Raw genomic sequence first — 19,669 nt, 5'->3', positions numbered from 1 at the left:
CTCTAGCTAACATAGCCACTGGAGAAGAGTGTGAGAACCGAGGCGAGGCTATAGAAGCGCTCGCCGGAGTGTCGTCCTCCTTTAAGAAAGAAAAGGAGACCCAAATGGAAGCTTCAACTCCCCGTGTCGCGGTCAGGCATCAGGGAATAGACACCCATGAGTTGGAACGGGGTTTGGAGAGACTGTCAGTAGCCACTCAGACAGGAATAGAAAAGGCGGGAATAAAGGGTGAAGGAGCAACTGTTGGTAGAGGCGGGACATGGGTATATAAAAGGAAACCGAGACACCATACCGGGGGGTTGGGAACTAATATGGGTCGAGGATCCCTGGACAGGGAGGTGCAAGAAAGTGAGAGTACCTTGAGAGGAGGCTGATTACTGGAGAAGAAGGGGATTGCCTCCCAAGTCATCTTATTGGGGGGAATCCGAGGCACTTGAGAGAGGAGAAAGAGGTGGTAGAAAGGGAAGAACGTGAAAGAAGGGCATGGCGTCTGGAGGAGGCTCGCCGGAGGAGGTATTTACCGGACCTTGGGACCCCTATGCAGAGGGAATCGCCCCCTTTGACCATGAGAGGGGAGATGAGGAAACATTACCCCTGATTGAGGCGGACGTTGACAATAAAGACCAGGGTGATGCCAACCCTTTCGTCAAAGGACCCTGGTATGATCCAAGTTACAATCCTTTCTTACAAGATTTATGGACACCCTCGTTTGACCCGTTGGCGATGAGAGACAAGAACCAAGACAAGAAATACTTTATTTGATGTTCCAATAAACCCCAGTTCTGTTTTTCAAAAATTTGAGCATCCCGTGTTTGTGTCCGATCAGCCTGAGGTTAATCCTGAACCCTCACAAAGAGTCATAGGAACTATTATCCAGTGTTATATATGGAAGGCCACAGGTCCTTCTTCCCTGCACTAGCCCTTTCTACACACTGATGCAGAAGTATCAGGCAAATGTTTCATTTTAGAGGACATATATAACCAGTTTTGCTGAGAGCAACTTAGCTTATTTTTTCCTCAAGGTGAGAAGGTTATTTTTCAGACACGTTTCCCTGTTTAAATTAGCTGTGGTGTGGAAGAACACAAGGCAACAGCACAGTGGATGCAAAACTGCACAAAATACATGCAGCTATGTTCCATGCTGGCCTTAAAATCGTGAACAGACATACCTGCAATAAACACTAGTGACAAACTGGCCTGTGAGATAGACAACCCTGGCTTAAAAATATACTGGGGCTAAGTGTCAGGTTAGCATGCTTTCTCCCTTTGCTTCCTCTCTTTCACACCAATTTAAGCACTCTAGGCAAGGCTGCTTCAAAATGGTTTTCCCATCATGCCCCAAACCAACAAGTGTGGTTTAACACTGAATTACTAATTAGGATCTGAAATCAAGGCAAGGCCACCTGGAGTCCATCAGAGGCATTAAGCGCAAAACTGAAGCTGCATTATATCAGGCTGCCTTGCTGGCCAGGGAACAACATACCTCTGGTTGAGCCCACAGAGTGTTGTTAACTCTTACCAGGTTGTGCAGCCCAACTCAGAGTGTAGCCCCACTGGCAATTTGAATCTGTGCCTGTTCCATTTCTTTTAACATCAGGTTCAAGTCATGCAGTATATAAATCAGTAACTGCTTTCACTTTTGACTGAATTCAACTCATTTATTTCTACTAATTAAAACCCATTTGGAGGGATTACATTAATTTCCTTTCTGATTTAAGAGCATGCTGTTCTTAAGGATTTTGATTTTATATTTTCAAAAAAAGAAGAAGTGGTGCATCACTAAATCAAGTGCCTGCAAGGCACCACCTGGTGTCATAATAGTTGCTAGAGACTGCAGGAGAAACACTGGAGAGGGAACCCCAGCCAATTAATGATGGGAAAAGGGGAATGGGGAAGGGAAGACTTCCAGTGAATTCAGCAGGAAGAGAGCCAAATGCTGGAGTCTTAGCCCCTGCACCACTCTCCTGGATGCTGCTTCTTGGGGGGTGAGGGAATGGCCCACAGATTGTGTTTGCACTTCCACTAGCTCTGCACCCACTCTGTGCCCACTGGTTTTATGCTGCTCCACCAGCTCCTCTATCAGCGAAATTGAGAGAATGGGGTAGGCAGCTGTAATGCCGAAGGTACTGATGAAGTGATGCACCGATAAATATTTTAGGATTTTGTTAAAAAATTTAATGAAAAATGGAAGTGCCTTTGCCATCGAAAATCTACCTAGGCACAAATTAAAACGACATCCATAAAACCACATTGAATTTAATCAACTTAGAAGTGAGATAAGCCCCTGCTGGCCAGCTGTGGAAAAAAACTCACTTGGCAGCACATGTAAATCAATTCCACCCATGCATTGTGTACCTGCAAATTTATAAAAAGATTTAAATAATGCTTACATTGATTTAACTGTAGTTCCTATTGCCAGTGGAGCCGTACTCTCAGCTTTGTCTTGGCTAGCAGCAGCCCTCCAGGATCTTAGTTCATTTTTCATTACGTGCCTGCTATTTTGCTCCAGATGCTGGTACAGTATTAAATCTGGCTTTTTCAGAATACTAATGCATGTGTTTCTCCACTGAACTATGTCCCTTTCCTTAATTGTCCATACCTGTTATTTAAGGTTCTTTTTAGCAGAGAAACTTCTGGGTAATGACTTTCAAAGGGGTTGCCTCTTCTGTCAGCAGGTGTTGGTTCAATAAATGATGTCATGTAACCTATATTTTCCTGATTACATGCCTGGCTGGTCTGCACTTTAGCAAGCACAATGGAGTAACTGCTGGGCTCTCTCGGTGTGTGTGTTTTCACTCCCACCTGGTCTGCTTTTCTCTCTCTTTCTTTTCACTTTCCCATTTATTTGTTTACATAAGAAGATTTTTTTCATTCAAGAATATGTGTGGTTGGAGATCTCTAAGACTTTGTTCTTTAGGTACGGTTTGCCTGTGTCTAAGAGTCTGAAAAGCTGAACTTGGAACCGAATTTTCTATATGCTGATGCCATTCTGTTCTATGAAAATTGCAGGTTTGGTCCTTGCCCTGGTTTCACTCAGTATAAGGCAACTTCACATGAGGTGGAATGTATTCCCTCATTTTAAAAAATAGACACTTAGTAGAGACACAAAGCCAGGACACTGGAATAGAAAGTGATATGTTTTCGGATGTGCCCCACTGCATGCTGTGTAGTGAGCTTGCTTAGACTTTACTCTCCTGAATGTTGACTGATACATCTTTGTTGCTGATATCAGTAACTGGCATAATGGGTTAAATGGTGAGACATGGTCACAGAGATGGACGTGAACTGCCAATCCAGCGGGTCGTGCCAATTTGGCAGATGGCTGAACAGGTGTTCCATGGTTTGGTACCCTGCCCCCTCTAGCAGGCGCCCACTCAGAAGCAGTCAGTTTGTGCCCATCTCTAGGAAGGGATCCTACCAGAGGCAATGAGAGCACGAGTAGTGTTGCTGCAAAAAAAGCTTGGGACATGGGGTTTGTGATGTTTCCTAGCACCTTTGCCATTGACGGTGGTGCCAATAAGGAAAGATTTCAAACCACATTTTGAAAAAAAATGTGCTTCACAAATTTTGAGAGGCATCAAGAGAGTGTGTGTTTCAGCAGTGTGGGGTTGGGGTTGCTTCATTATATTTCTGTCAGTTTGTTGGTTGGTCTCTGCTCGGGCTGTGGGGTTGTTTCTAACGTCTTCCTGTGGTCTTGCTCTGGACTGGATCCTGGTGCCTTTTCTACTGAACCCTGACAGAGACTGAGAATAACAGTCTACATCAAAGAATTAGCAGACCAGTCAGTAGAAAGAGGAAATATTTCCAGAAACTCTAATGATTTCTTTCTGCCTAGTGGGGCAGACATTCTCTTGTACAGGTCAAAAAGGACTTTTCAACAGTTCTGAAAATTTTCAGATTTCCTGGTTTTGTAGAGCTTGAGCCAATATGAGACTGCCTTTACCATGGTCTTTATGAGTTTTTTTTTAAATCCCCAAATTTCCCTGGATTTTGAAGATGACATTTACTATCACTGTGTACTAGGAAACAACTATACCACAGAGATATAATTTTCATAATCTGTCTCTCTAAGTGCCATCTCAGGCCATGGATATCCTGAGAACAAGAACTGCTTTTGAATTGGGTTATGTGTAATTAAAATCAATTTTAAAACTCCTGACTGCATGGTGAAGTCAGCTCTCTCTTTTTGGCCGCAAAGTGATTTTTTTTAAAAGAGGGAGGAGGGGGCTTTTTAATTTAACACACTTTTGAAATTGATTCTTTATGGATCGCTTTGGCCAATGTAAACGCCCCTGTCATATTAAATACTGGGCGGTTGTGGGTCATGGACAGCAAGGACATTGCCATCTGTCCGTCCAATGTAATGTCACTATGTCACTTTTTTAAAAAATAATTTTTATTTTTTACATAACACATATATTCCCCATAACACATTTGTGCTATATTACACTCCACCTTCAGAATTATATAACAATACATTTACTGCATGTACCTACATTTATTTTCAAAATTTCATTTCTTGTTTTAACTTGTGCATCCCATTTCATTCCAAAACTGTATTGATTCTTCTGGTGGGTTATATCCTTTATGTTTTAAAAATACATGTTCTATAAATTTGTTCCAAATTTGATTTAAAACATTCTCTTTCACTAGTCATTTTCTAACTTTCAGTTTACATGTCAGTTTGTCATTAATGGCTAAATTCCACATTTCATCATACCATTCTTTTTTTAAGTTTTTTTCTTAAACTACAACATAAACATAAACATTAAATACATAAACCAAAATACAAATTGACTGTGTTACCCACCACCATAGTCGGGACCTCTTGCAGTAATCCTCTTCTTTATTCTTTTTCTTCCTTTATTGTCCTCCAGAACTGCATTGATTCTTGATTTGGAGCTTTCCCTTTTCCTCTTGTTAGCGCATATTCAAGAAATCTGCCTCATATATCATAGAAATTATTCTTTTTCATCTCTCCTTTCTTAACCTTTAAGTTACAAGTTAACTTATCATTTATAGCAATGTTCCATATTTCATTATACCATTCTTACATTTGAAATTCAGACTTTGATTTCCAATTCCTAGCTATTATTAATCTAGCTGTTGTTAATAAATTAGTAATCAATTCTCTAGTCAGCTTATCATATTCCACATTCTCAATTATTGATAACAGAGCTATCTCAGGATTAAATTCTGTATCTTTTTCACATACTATTTATTTATTTATTTATTTATTTATTTATTTATTTATTTATTTATTTATTTATTTATTTATTTATTTGATTTTTATCCCGCCTATCTGGACCAACGGTCCACTCTAGGCAGCTTCCAATAAAATCAGAAAGTAAAAACAATATTAAGTACATAATAATACAAATAAAATAAAGATAGAAAAGTAAAGGAAGATAAAGAATTGGCTGGAGGGAAGGCCTGGATAAGCAACCATGTTTTTAATTGGGTTTTAAAGATGCCCAGTGTGGGGGCCACGTGAATCTCTGGAGGGAGATTGTTCCAGAGGCAAGGAGCCACCGCTGAGAAGGCCCGGTTTCGTATCTTCTCCTTCCAGGCCTCTCTCAGCATCAGGCTCCTCAGCCTCACCTCCTGGCTCGCACAGGTGATCCGGGTAGACCTTGGTGGAAGCAGGCGTTCCACCAAATATCGAGGTCCTAAGCCGTTTAGGGCCTTATAAGTAAGCATTAAAACTTTGAAGTTGACATGGAAACAGATGGGCAGCCAGTGCAGTGCGGCCAGCGTTGGAGAAATGTGTTGGAATTTTCTCACTCTGGTGAGGAGTCTGGCCGCCGCATTCTGCACCACCTGAAATCTCCGCATCAGCCTCAAAGGCAGCCCCACATAGAGTGCGTTACAATGGTCTAATCTTGAGATTACGAGCGCATGCACCAAAGTACTGAGCGCCCCCGTGTCGAGATAGGGTCGCAGCCGGGCAATCCGCCAGAGATGAAAAAAGGTGGTGCGGACTACCGATGCCACCTGGGTCTCCATGGTTAGCGTCGGGTCCAGATGTATGCCCAGGCTGCGAACCCCGCTCTTTGCGGCCAAGGTGACCCCCCCAAATGTGAGAGAGTCACCCAAGCCGCCCACCACGGGGGCACCCACCCTCAATACTTCCGTCTTATTTGGGTTCAGCCTTAGCCTTTAGTTTTAAAAAAGGCTGCAAACTGGTCAGGTGAAAAACTAGGGGGAGGCCTATCATCTGAACCAGTTCCGGATAGGTCGCGAACTATACGGAATAATTCCGCCTGCTGATTGGATGCTTCGCTTATCCGGTTAGCGAAGAATGATCTACATGCAGCCTTTATCTTAGTTAGGTAAATGTTAGTTGCGACCCTAACAGCTATCCAATTATAATCCGTCGGGTTCTTCCTCCACTTACGCTCTAGCCTTTGCCTGTATTGCTTTATCGCTCGGAGCTCCTGGTTGAACCAGGGCGCAGGCCGAGCTCTGAGCTGGAGAGGGCGCTTAGGTGCGATCATGTCTATAGCCCTGGTGGCAGCAGTGGACCAGCTGTCAACCAGAGCCTCAACAGGAGCACCAGCCAGGTCAGCTGAAACACCTCTCATGGCCTCCTGGAATCCAACAGGATCCAGTAGCCTTCGAGGGCGGACCATAGAAATAGGTCCCTGCTCCCCGCGAGGTGGGAGTGCCACTGTGAGGTTACATTTTATTAGGTGGTGATCTGACCATGACAAGGGGACCGACACGAGGTCAGTCACCACCAGACCACACTCACTCCTATTGGTGGAAAAAAACAGGTCCAGCGTATGGCCACCCACGTGGGTGGGGTCGATGACATGTTGGGACATGTTCAAGGAAGCCATGGTTTCCAAGAACTCAAGAGCTGGCCCTGTAGTCTCTGCCCCCGCATGCACATTGAAGTCACCCAAGACCAGAAGCCTCGGGGACCCCAACAGTGCCGCGGAGACAAAGTCGGCCAGCTCCAGTAGGGAAGTGGCCGGGTCACGGGGAGCGCAGTATCCCAGCAAAATCCCAATACCATCCTTAGCCCCTACCATCACGTGGAGTGCCTCTAGACCCGGCTTTACCACCGAAGAGTGCCTAGTAACCTCTAAGTTGGGTTTGTAAACAATGGCTACTCCCCCCTCCAGTCTACCCAGGTGCTGGACTGCATAACCGGGTGGGCAGATGAGAGCCAGGGGAGGGTCACCTTCCCCGTTGATCCATGTCTCAGTTATGCATGCCAGGTCTGCATCCTCTTCCAGGATAAGATCGTAAATCACCTGGAGTTTATTGGATACAGACCTGGCATTCAACAGCAGCAGCTTTAGAGTGGGGGGTGGTGGCTGGACTGGCTACCTAGATATTGGGGGTTGGTCACAGTTTCAGAACAATGAACAGCCTGCAAACATCTGTTCATCGTTCTTCTGACACGAGTAGGGACTGTGCCAACGCCATATCTTCCTCTACCTGTGATCACGGAGATGTTAAAAGGCCCCTCACTGTATGTCATTTAGTTCTTTAAAGATTAGTTTCCAAAATCCTTGTACTTTTTTGCATTCCCACCATATATGAAAGTATGTACCAATTTCCTTCTCACATTGCCAACAGACATTCAGATAACTAGCATTAATTTTATTCAATTTCATACCATTCTTCTAAACTCAACTGCTTATTATTTTTCAAGTTCCTTGATATTATTAATCTTGTGGCTGTCACCAAAAATATAATCAGTTCCTTTACCCCTTTTTCTATTTGGCAGTTTCTATCTATGTTTAACAAAGCTATCCTTGGGCATTTTTCTGTATGTATCCCTATAATTTCTTTTATCTCACTAAATACTGTTTCTGTTCCTTTTATTTTTCTACACAAGTCCACCACATATGATAATATGTTCCTTTTTCCTTCTTACATCTCCAACATAGAGGTGGTACCTCTTTATTCATCATATGCAATTTTGTTGGTGTTAAGTACCATCTCCATATAACTTTGTAGCAATTTCCCTTTACTCTCAATTACATGTTTTTCATTATTCTTTCCCCCCGCGTTGTATTCCACATTACTTCCTTAATGTGTTTGTTAAAATCTTTTTGCCATAATTGTTTTAATACTGTTGTTTTATATTCATCCTCAAGTAAAATCTTATATATTACACATTATTCTTTTGAATAATTTTTATTTATTCTTGCCCTTTTGTTTTCATTACAATATCTATTAATCACATTCTGCAATTCTTTTAATTCCTTATCATTTATCTTTATGGGCAGCATCCAAAATAAAAAGTTTAATTTAGGGATTATCTTCATTTTTACTATTGCAACTCTTCCAAACCATGATATCTTCAATCTACTGTATGATAATCTCAGATAAATTATTTAATTTGTTTATTCACACTATCTAGGTTTGTTTTCATAATTTCTTGCATTTTGGACGTAATTTTTATTCCCAAATATTTAATACTATTTTTAATCTTCGAAGTTTTTCTTCATTTTACTATTTATTTGTCTAACCTTTATAAAACCATTTTGGTCCTTACCTATATATTTATCAACAAATCCATTCTATCTTTTTGCGAAAATTGCTATAAAGTCTCATACAACACACTTCATATCATTCCAGGCTGACCTCCTCCTTCCTCATTAATATTCCATATTTCTTCTAAGTTCTTTTTCATGCTCTCAACTACCTCCTTAAATCTAAATATATTGGTATCCATTCTCTGTCTTTTTGCTTCTCTAAAATCTCCCTTTATATTAAACTTTGTATATATTTTTGCATGATCAGATATTTGTATAGGTTCTATTTCTGTATATTGCTTGCTCAAGAAAGTAAATCATTTGAAACAAATATATAATCAGTCCTGGAGAAAGTTTTCTGCACTGCCGAGTAATATGAGAATTTTCTTTCATCTCCCTTTAATACTCTCCAGGTGTCCTTCAGATCGATGTTACTAATTAATTTGTTTAATATTGTTTGTCCCCCATTTCAATTCATTTTTGGTAGTTTCATCTTATCTTTAATTTTATCCATAACCATTTTATAATCTCCAGCCATTAAAACATAACCTGATCGAATGTTATCCATTTTCATATAAATTTTGTTGATACTTATTTGGTGCATACACTGTACATTAACCAGTGTACATTCTTCTCCTTTAAGTGTTCCTCATATCATTATATGTCTACCTTCGTGGTCTTTTTTCACAATTTTTGTTTTAAATTCACATTTTTCATATTATTATGGCCACTCCCCTGGATTTTGAGTTGCCAAATGATTTTTCATATATATCAATCCATTTACCCTTAAGTTCATTTTCTCCCTCCTTTTTTGATGAGTTTCCTGTAAAAACACTATATCAGCACGCCCTTTATTTATCACACTCTGGATTTTAGCTCATTTCAATTTAGAACCTAGGTCTTTCACATTTCATGTTGTAATTTTTATATTTTTAACCATTTTCATTTATCAGAGCATTTCGAGCCGCTGCTTTCCCCCTCCAAGTTTTGATTTCTGCTTTCCCCCTACATTTTTGTTGCAAAAAGCAGCTTTCCCCCTCCACTTTCTTGCAAAGAAAGAAATTTTGGGTTAGAAAAGTGGGGGACATCTTATACATTGGTGTGTCTTATACACGGAAAACACGGTAATATTCCGCCTTCTATAATTCCGATCTGTGTTCCTCCTCCATGTGCACAATCAACAATACTTAAAACTAATTTAATAAAATAAGCCCACCATCCTTCTGTGTCCTTAAGCCTACCCCACCCTCTACTACCTTCCACACATCTATTCCTCTTCTTTCCCCCCTTCTTCTCACCAAGTATCCTTGGTTGAAAATTCCTCCTACCGAGGGGGTGGGGAGGCTGGGTTCTGGTTCTTGGACCAGGACTTTCCCTCCTCTATCTGTCTACTCCATTTCATTCACTATCTGATCCTCTATATTTGTATGATTTAGTTATACCTTAATTATTTAGCTATATGTTTACTCAATTATATGCTATCTAATTTAATTTAATATCATTACTAGTAAAGTCAAGACAGTATCCATCAGTTAGTACAGTTTCACTTATTGACCATCTTTTCTTTCTTCTTCAGTCCTTTTTGCTGCTTGGAGCTTTCCTCTCTTTCTCATTTCATCTCTCTTTCTTTCTTGCCATCTCCATACATCAAATCTTGCCCATCTTCCGAAGTGGTATCAAAATCAGGCTCAGGTCCTGGAATCCATTCCAGGCCTTTTATTTTCTTCATTTGTGCTTGCCATTCTTCCTCAGTTAATATGTCCATCTGTCTCAGCCACTTTAATGTACTTTCACAATCATCCTTTCGGTAAACTTGATCTTTATAAAATATACGCAAGAAGACTGGGCACCCCCAGCTATATTTTATTGATAAGTCTCTTAGTAAGGTGATAACCTGCTCCATCTTGCAATGCCAAGTTATTGTTTGTTTTGAAAAGTCATTAAAAGCCTGAATGAGTACATCTTGAATTTTCAGTAACTCAGGTTTCAATCTCAAAATGCTCATAAGGTCCTGTTTTTTGTGAAAATTCCAATAATGAATTAGGACATCTCTTGGGGGTCCCTTTGTGCTTCTTCTTCATCCCATTCGATGACATCTTTCCAGGTCAAACCACAACCATTGAATCCCTGGTATAGCTTTTTTGTACCCAATCCCATTGTAGAATTATTTCTGTTCCTTTCCTTCTGAAGTTTTTTTGGGGATTCCTTGAATTTTCAAATTTTGCCTTTGATTTTGATCTTCCAAATATATGGCTTGAGTCTGCAAATCTTTAATTTTCTTTTCTTGTTCATAATTTTTCTTGTTTTCTTGTTCTTTAATTTTCTTTTCTTGTTCATTTATTCTCTTGGTGTTCATCCTTGGTTTGTATTTGGACTCTGTAAATTTTATTTTCAGTTTCTTTCATTTGTTTTGTAACAAGCCCCTTCAGTGTTTTATTCTCCTCTTTAAGTTCTGCTATTTTCTGTTCCAACTTTTGTTCATTCTTCTGTATCTCACCCTTCAACTCTCCAATAGCTCCCATAAGAACCTTCTGTAGCTGAGCCATTGCTTCTTTATATTCTCTTCCTTGAGCTTTTGCTGCCATCTCTACTTGGTACTGATGTATCAAGCATGCTGTTGTCATATCGGATGGAAGGTATCTTGATGGTTCTCTTTTCCACATCTGTAGCATGTCCTTCTCTTTAGATCTCCCTCTAGACATATAATTGATTTAAACTTCTTCTGCCTATTGTTTAATTCTTTCAGTTGTTGATCTATAGGACAGCTACTCTATTTTTCCATGTATAAGATGACCCAATGTATAAGATGACCCCCCCCCATTTTATAAACCCAAATTAGAAAATTTGATCCCTGCCTTTCCCTTCCTTTTGGTAAGCCACAGAGCTTAGCAAAAGGAAGGGAAAAGCAGGGATCAAAAGACTCCCTTTGACCACTGCTTTTCCTTGCCTTTTGTGAAGGCACAGAGCTTAGCAAAAAGGAAGGGAAGGCTCCCTTTGTGTAAAGGCTGCATGATCGCAGCCCTTTGATCCTGAAGCTTAGGAAATGGATAAATCAACCATGAAAAGGCTTCAGTATCAAAGGGATGTGATTGCGCAGCCTTTTCTTGGCTGCTTTACCCAAAGGGAACCTTCCCTTCCTTTTCTGCTAAGCCCCATGGCTTCGCAAAAGGCAGGGAAAGTGCCTGCGTTCCATGTATAAAACGACCCTCAATTTTTTTGTCTAATGTGTCAATTTATACATGGAAAAATACAGTACTTTTTCTGCAGTTTCATTTGCTTCCTGCACTCTAATACCTTAAGCTTAACTTGAGTGCCTTAAGTATTTATTTATTCCACCCCTAGGTGGGGCTCATAGAGTTTTTCTTAGAGTCCACTTTCCATGTGTTATAGCTTCTCCTTCTCTCTTTATTTTATTTTTTTAAAACGGAGAAATGCACACAGTCCAAAGGATGCCTGAAAACTGAGGAAATACTGCACAACATTGAAAACAAATGGGAAAGAGAAGATTGTAATCAATGGACAATGTGCCAGGATCAGTGCCAATGGAAACCATGTTATCTGCAAACATGCTGGTTAATAAAATGATTTAAAATATCGTATAGTTTTCCAAAGTGGTTTTAAGCCCCTGCATTAGATTGGAGTAATAATTTTCAAAGTGAACATGCACATCAATACAAAACCTACATAACTGAAAATCAAACATACTGCACCGATATTTAACAGATACTTTGGTTTTTGGTTAAAACTTGTATCTGTTATAATACCAGTCAATGTTTTTAGAATTTTGATTGTGCCTGGTGTTTTTAATAATACTAATACTAATACTAATAGCAATGCTAATACTAATACAGTGGTGCCTCACTTGACGAGGATAATCCGTTCCAGCAAAATCGTTGTAGAGCGAAATCCTCGTCAAGCGAAATAAAAAAGCCCATTGAAATGCATTGAAAACTGGTTCAATGTGTTCCAATGGGCTAAATACCTCAGTGTCCAGCAAAGATCCTCCATAGGGCAGCCATTTTCTGCTCCCTGTGCAGCAAAAAATCTGTCCTAAAGCACAGTGGGGAGCCATTTTACACAGTGGGCGGTCATTTTGAAACCCGACAATCAGCTGTTTTGATTGTTGTAATGTGAAGAATCGGTTCCTGAAGCAGGGAACCGATCCTTGGGAAACAAAAAAAGCACTTTGAAACATTTTGGGATCGCAAAAGCGATCACAAAAACCTCATCGTTCCACCGGCTTTGTCGTTTAACAACATAATCGTTAAGCGAGGCACCACTGTACTAATAACAATACTAATACTAATGTGCCCTCAATTCAATTCTCACCTATGGCAACCTTTTTCAGGGTTTTCCAGGCAGACAATACTTAGAAGTGGTTTACCAGTCCCTTCTTCTGGGGGCGCCCTGGGACAGTGCAGTTTGCCCGTAACTACACAGGCTAGCTCTACTTGTAGGATGCACAGTGGCAAATTGAAATCCCAGCCTCTGGCTCTGCAGCCAGATACCGAAGCCACTGAACTGTCCAGCCAGCATTTCCTATTTCTTAATAATCAACTCTAATGTTTTCCCTAGCTGATGTAGTATCTCTTCATTCCTTATTCTATCAGTCCACAGGATGCAAAAGATCTTCTGTACATCCAGATTTCAAATCCATTTGTTCTTTCAAACATCTGCTTCTTAATAGTCTAGAGTTCACATCCATATAGGAGGAATGAACCTTATGTAACACTTTTGTTTTTTGTTTTTGTTTGTCTGTGCTATTATCTATGCATTCTTTTAGTTTCTTCTAATTTAGTTTGTATGTTTTGCTTAATTATGTAAACCACCCTGAGTAGTATTTTACTAAGTTGTCCAGTCTAGAAGCTAAATAAAATAAATAAATATCCTCAGTCTCAAAGGTACATTTAATTGTGTATTACACAACATCTTATTCAACATCATAAAAATTGTTCTAGCTCTCTCAATTCTTCCTTCTACTTCTATATTGCTATCTGTGTAGTTGTTAATTAAATGTCTACTTGATATATATATATGTCAGTTGTTAACACATAATATTTATATCCATATTATCCCTACTTACCACTATTGATTTTGGCATTCATTGAGAGTCCGATGTTATTTTCTCCTCTGATTTGATCTAACAATATTTGAAGGTCATCTGAGCTTCTGGCTATCAGGACAGTGTCACCAGTGTATTATTTAGAGTACATCATTTACTTTTATGCCCACAGAGTTATCTGTAAGAGCATTTTGCACTATCTTTTCTGAATATACATTAAACAAAATTGGTGACAAGATGGACGTTTGTTCTGATTTCTGCTTCATTAGTTAATTCCCAAACTATTTTAATCTTAGCTATTTGTTCCCATTACAAGTTCTTTATAATCCATACCTTTTCCATCAATATGCATAGTTGACACAATATTCCTATTAATTTATGAACTCTGTCAAAAACTTTTTCAAAGTGAATGGAGCATAAATATAGATCTTGCTGTACATCTAAGCCCTTTTCTGGTAGAACTATTTAACTAAGAAGTGCTTCTCTTGTATTCATTTTTAAAAATCTAAATCCAAACTGGGTGTTATTTCTATTATCCTTGCATTTTAATTTAATTCTTTTGGCATACTTGGAAGTCATCATGCTTATTTTTCAGGTTTTCAATATCTTGACATGGCTCATTCATCCATTTTTCTCCAGCTTTGTCAATTTTTCTTCTAATTTCTTTATAATTGTAGAGCTATCCTGATTTACATTCTTGCAATTTCTAATCTGTAATGTGTTACTGCTGTTGGACAGTATCTTTTCTGCTTTACACAATAGTCTCTTTTATGGTTTTCCACAGGTCTTCTACAATTTCATTATTCACACTTCTATTTTGCTTAAATCATTCTTCTAACTCTGGATTTATTTTTTTCACTTTCTCAGGATGCTTTCAGTTCTCACACTTCTAATTTCCTCTTTATTTGTGCTATTTGTGGGTTTTTAAAAATCTCTACTTCCACTTTTACACAGAGTTATGGTCTGAATTTATGTTTGCCCCAGGATATGTTTTTACATTTACTGTGTTATTACAGAACCAGTGAGTTATAAGTACCTAGCTGCTTTGACTACATACAATGTGTTAATCTGCATAATTAGGCTATATTGATGCATATAGTTATCATAGTGGTAAAATGAAGGGGAAGGTGCTTAGGAATTGTTCTTCTATCTTCAGAACTATCAGATCCTCGGGTTGTTCTGTGGTATTGGTCCCCAAGCAACTTTTAGCTCTCAGGTTTGGCTCTAATAATAGTCTTGACTAGGTGGCTACATCCCAGTAACTTTGTTGACAAACATGCTAAACTAAATGAGAGGCTATTGGAGGCAACTTCCAAATGATGAACTTATTGGCACTGATAGTAATTCTGGAAGCAGGCATCAGTGTTACTGCACAAAGATGGAAATCATAACACAGCTTCCTAGTAGCTATTTATGAAAGCACTAATAGTTGTGTCATGTGGAAGGCGAAAGGAAATTGACACATTAGAGATTCCAAGAAAACCAGCACAGCTAAAATAAATATGTAATCAAATGGCCCTCAGTCCCTTAAAGATCTACAGTGGTCACAGAATGCAAAGAATCCCCAGAATTATTTTTTTAAGGAATTATTAAGATTGGAACATGGAATGTGAGGACATTGCATGAGGCAGGAAAATCAATAAATGTCATAAAAGAAATGAAAAGACTAGGCCCGAGGATACTTGGAGTCAGTATCAAAGGATGGCATAGCAGTGAAAAATTAAAAGTACTGATGATTTAACTTTCTATTATTTGGGATCAGAAGGCATTAATATATTTGGCATAGTGATAGTTGATAAGCAAATAGGAAAGTTTGTGAAAAGTTTTGTAGCCGTGTTAGTTTGCTACAACTGTTTGGAACACCAGTAGACACAAACATAATGCAAATACATGCACCTGCTATGTATGCAATGGAGGAAAAAAGTAGGTGAAATGTACCATCAACTTCACTCTTTTAAATTCTATCAAAAATAGCATTAATAGTATATTGATGCAAAAGCTAGCATAAGAAGAGTTGATTCTGTAGCAGGATAATATGGATTAGGAGTTAGAAATGAATGAGGAGAAAAGTTAATGCAATTTTGCTATGAAACAAACTGGTCAAATTACATTTTCATAATGCTTTGCTTAGGATACTAATAATGAAGCTAACAAATCAACAGGTGCTCTTTGCTGCCTCCCTTGCCATATACACAGGAGCTGATTTCACTAAGTCCCTTTTAGAATGTTAAGTATCTTTATGGTCATGCACAATATTTATTCTAACGATTTAATCTGGGGAAACAATAATGTAACTAGTAGTTACAAGGTAATGTTTTAGATGTAATGAGTAACAATTACTTATATGTAATGTGTAACACATAGCTCAACATTAAAAAAAACTAAGATCATGGCCACTGGTCCCACCACCTCCTGGAAAATAGAAAGAGAAGGTATGGAGGCACTGACAGATTTTACTTTCTTGGGCTCCATGATCACTGCAGAGGCTAACAGCAACCACAAAATTAAAAGACACCTGCTTCTTGGGAGGAAAGCGATGACAAACCTAGACAGCATCTTAAAAAGCAGAGACATCACCTTGCCGACAAAGGTCTGCATAGTCAAAGATATGGTTCTTCCAGTAGCAATGTATGGAAGTGACCACCGAAGAATTAATGCTTTTGAATTGTGGTGCTGAAGGAGACTCTTGAGAATCCCCTGGACTGCAAAGAGAACAAACTTATTCATTCTTAAGGAAATCAACACTGAGTGCTCACTGGAAGAACAGATCCTGAAGCTGAGGCTCCAATACTTTGGCCATCTCATGAGAAGAGAAAACTCCCTGGAAAAGACCCTGATGTTGGGAAAGTGTGAAGGCAAGAGGAGAAGGGGACAACAGAGGACGAGATGGTTGGACAGTGTCATCGAAGCTGACCAAACTCCGGGAGGCAGTGGAAGACAGGAGGGCCTGGCGTGCTTAGGTCCATGGGGTCACCAAGAGTCAGACACAAGTTAACGACTAAACAACAACAACGAGTAACACCAAGTTATATTCAAAATTTACTTCTAAAGGGAATTTTAAATTATTTAGAGGCATTTTGATAGGCCTTTTCAGGTTTTATGCCATTCTCTTATTGACCCTAACTGGCAACATAAGTATGTTCTTTTGCTTTGCTTTGTCTTTTGCATTTCTGTAACTATTTTGAAAGTGCAATATTGGATTTAGCCACACCAGACAGTATTTCTCTGTATTCTTCTGGTCCACTGGTAACAATCAGAATGACATTAATGGCAACCAAAATAGCTGCCAAAAATAGTGAGAAGTGCAATACATTCCTTTTTAAATGTAATATTCTAAGTTCCATCGAGGAGCTTGCGGGCCATTTTGCGTTCTAGGGTTGTGTGCTGCTGGATGCACTCTTTCAAAAATGTTCTGTCTCACATGTTTTTTTAAAAAAATATGCTGAAATCTCTTTTTTGAGGTGAGAATTTTGAGGAGGAACAAAAATGAACTTGTGAGGCAACTGTTGGTTATCCCTATGCCAAAACTCTCCTATATAGCAGTTCCTTGAAGTAAAAAAAAGGGGGACTGTGCTCCAGGCATACCTTTCTGTGACGTTCACCCCTCGCGCCCCTTGCCTGACTCTCCAAACACAGAGCACACGAATACTCATTTTCACCATCTGCCACCAGTTGATCACTAAATCAGTATTAATTATGGAAGGATGAAGATGGTCCAAACTTCACTGTCTTTTAAATAAACTTGTTTATTGATTACAGATGTTTGATTATTAATCATAGGTAACACCCGTTATTATCAATCTCAACCTTCTATTGGTTATATCAGTTCTTATTCACTCTTCACTCTAATCACACCTCAGAGCTCCCAAATACCACACTCTGTCTCTCGACTCTCTCATTGATTCTGATTGACTGCTCACTCTCTGACTCCACCTCTTTATTACATATTTCTTGGTTCCACCTCTCAGCAACATTAGCCCGCAACATGAATATGCATGACTACTTAACATAATAAGGGTGAACGCTTATTATGAACTTGTGAGGCAACTGTTGATTATCCCTATGCCAAAACTCTCTGATATAGCAGTTCCTCAAGGTAAAAAAAGGGACTGTGCTCCAGGCATACCTTTCTTTCAAAGTATGTGGTATCCCCATAGAGGCATCCCTTCTGACTAATTATTGCTCTGTAGTAAGTTACACACTCTTCAGGTAGTTGTAGGCATTTTAACTTAAACCCTGGCCATCTCTTCTTAGGGCCATTTGGTTAGGTGTTACCCCAAAAGGTTACCTCTTTTAGGATCTCTACCATCCAGCATCTTCCTGCCTTAACTGGTATAAATATTAAGTGAAAAGTTTTCTTCGATGTAGGCTCTGTCTTCATCTTGTTGTTCAAGTTTTGGCTTTGCATAATCTGAGTTGATGTGGGTATTATACTGTTTTTCTGACTACTAAATATCTTTAAAATAATAATTTAAAGTAAATAATGAGGAGAGTTTCCTCAGGAACAAACAAAAGAAATTTGTTAGAAAAATATAGACATAAGGAAGAGAAGGAAAGAGTACGATTAGATAGCTATAGCTATATAGATATATAGATATATTTCTATGTAGATGTAGATATATGTAGCTGGACAGAATAGATGGAATTGCCACAGGAAGCACAGGGGCATGATACTGTAGGGAGGGCTCTCCCAAATGAACATTGCAACCTGGACCTTGCAGTGCCTTTAAAAAAAGCTCTGGGCAGAGAGATAAAGTCTCCCAACTGACATATGTTGGAGTCCCAATGCTTTAATAGTGCATAGTCTGATCTTGTGAAATTACTCCCTATGACAAACAGGCCTGGCAAATAGAATCATAGCGATAGACGAATATGATGTGGCTGTTTGAGAATTGGAGGAAGAATTGTCAATGTGTCATTTGCAACACTTTTTACCTTGCTGTGCCTGTAGCAATTTTCATTAGATCAGCTTAAAATCTAGCAGGACTGGCAACCTTGTCAACAAGGTCAAGGATGTCAAGTTTAATTTCACTTCCTTACCAGGTGTCCTTTTTCATTATGCAATACAGTTTTGAGGCTTTCAAAGGAACAACCATTTCTGTGTGATCTGCCTTAACTAAAACACCACTATTCTTATTTAATAAAAACATCAGCCAACTCATCCCCCTTGTTGGAAAATACCTTTTTGTCAAATGTGGATCAATATGAAATGTGGATCTACACTCGGCCACTCTGTTCCTTTATTATTATGCAGCCCCTCCACTGGGAGTGATATCCATGCGAGGGTTCTCCATTGACTTTAGCAAAATTCCAAATTCTAACATGAATTGAGGCTCTCTGGGTCAAGGCAGGCACATCTTGAATAGAAGTGAACCAAACTAGCTTGATTCCTGTGTGGACTGGGGATGTCCCCCCTGCCCCTCAAAATTATAATTAAGAGACATAAAATATTAGACACTGAAAAGCAGGAATAGGGAAACAAAGCTGAATACTATAAAAGGCAGACACTGAAATGACCTTTAAACAAGGACAAAAAAAAGGGGAAGAGTTAAGCTTCACTGATTGTTCCTCCAATCAGTGAGCTGAGCAAATAGGTGTCTTCTCTAATGGGTGAAGCATTGAAACCCCACTGCTTCTTCTTGGACCCTTTGGTGGTAGAGCTGCTGGCTTTGTCTAACGTTCCTTTGCTTCGGTACTCCAACGTGGACATCAGCACTAGCAGCAATGGCTGGACAAAACCTGGGGCAAGGGATTTCCTGCTATCTTCTGCAAGTGCCTTAGGCAGTCTACCTGCCTGCCCCTCCATTTGCCTCGCCCACCTGCCACTCTGCCAAACCCTGCTGTTGCCCTACTGTGCCGAGCTCTGTTGAGCCAAGCAAAGAGTCTGTTGAACACAAAATAAACAAAAATCCCTTAAGAGGTTAAAAGGAAGAGGAGGAGGGGGGAAAAAAGCACCTGCCCACACCCTCTGTGGGGCATGTTGGTCTGCCTGATCACTCCTCTGTCTTCCTAGCCTGCCTGTCCCTACAGCAGCCACCACTGCCTGCCAAGGCAGGCTGAGGTCCATTGACTACACGGAAGGAAGAAATGAAGAAGAAGACAAAAGTATAGA

General features: G+C 39.6%; 1 long non-coding RNA gene across 1 annotated transcript in view; it reads right to left on the bottom strand.

Annotated features, from left to right (window-relative positions):
• Positions 1–4,876: 4,876 nt before the first annotated feature.
• Positions 4,877–19,669, bottom strand: part of LOC144588952 (uncharacterized) — a 29,805-nt gene continuing 15,012 nt past the window's right edge. The window contains exon 2 of the long non-coding RNA XR_013544732.1: positions 4,877–4,940. This is a non-coding gene — a long non-coding RNA (uncharacterized LOC144588952). The remainder of the gene's footprint in view (positions 4,941–19,669) is intronic.

The sequence above is a fragment of the Pogona vitticeps genome, chromosome 4, assembly GCF_051106095.1.
Source record: "Pogona vitticeps strain Pit_001003342236 chromosome 4, PviZW2.1, whole genome shotgun sequence".
Lineage (NCBI taxonomy): Eukaryota > Metazoa > Chordata > Lepidosauria > Squamata > Agamidae > Pogona > Pogona vitticeps.
The sequence above is the reverse complement of the archived record's forward strand: the minus strand, read 5'-3'. Positions and strand labels throughout refer to the sequence as shown.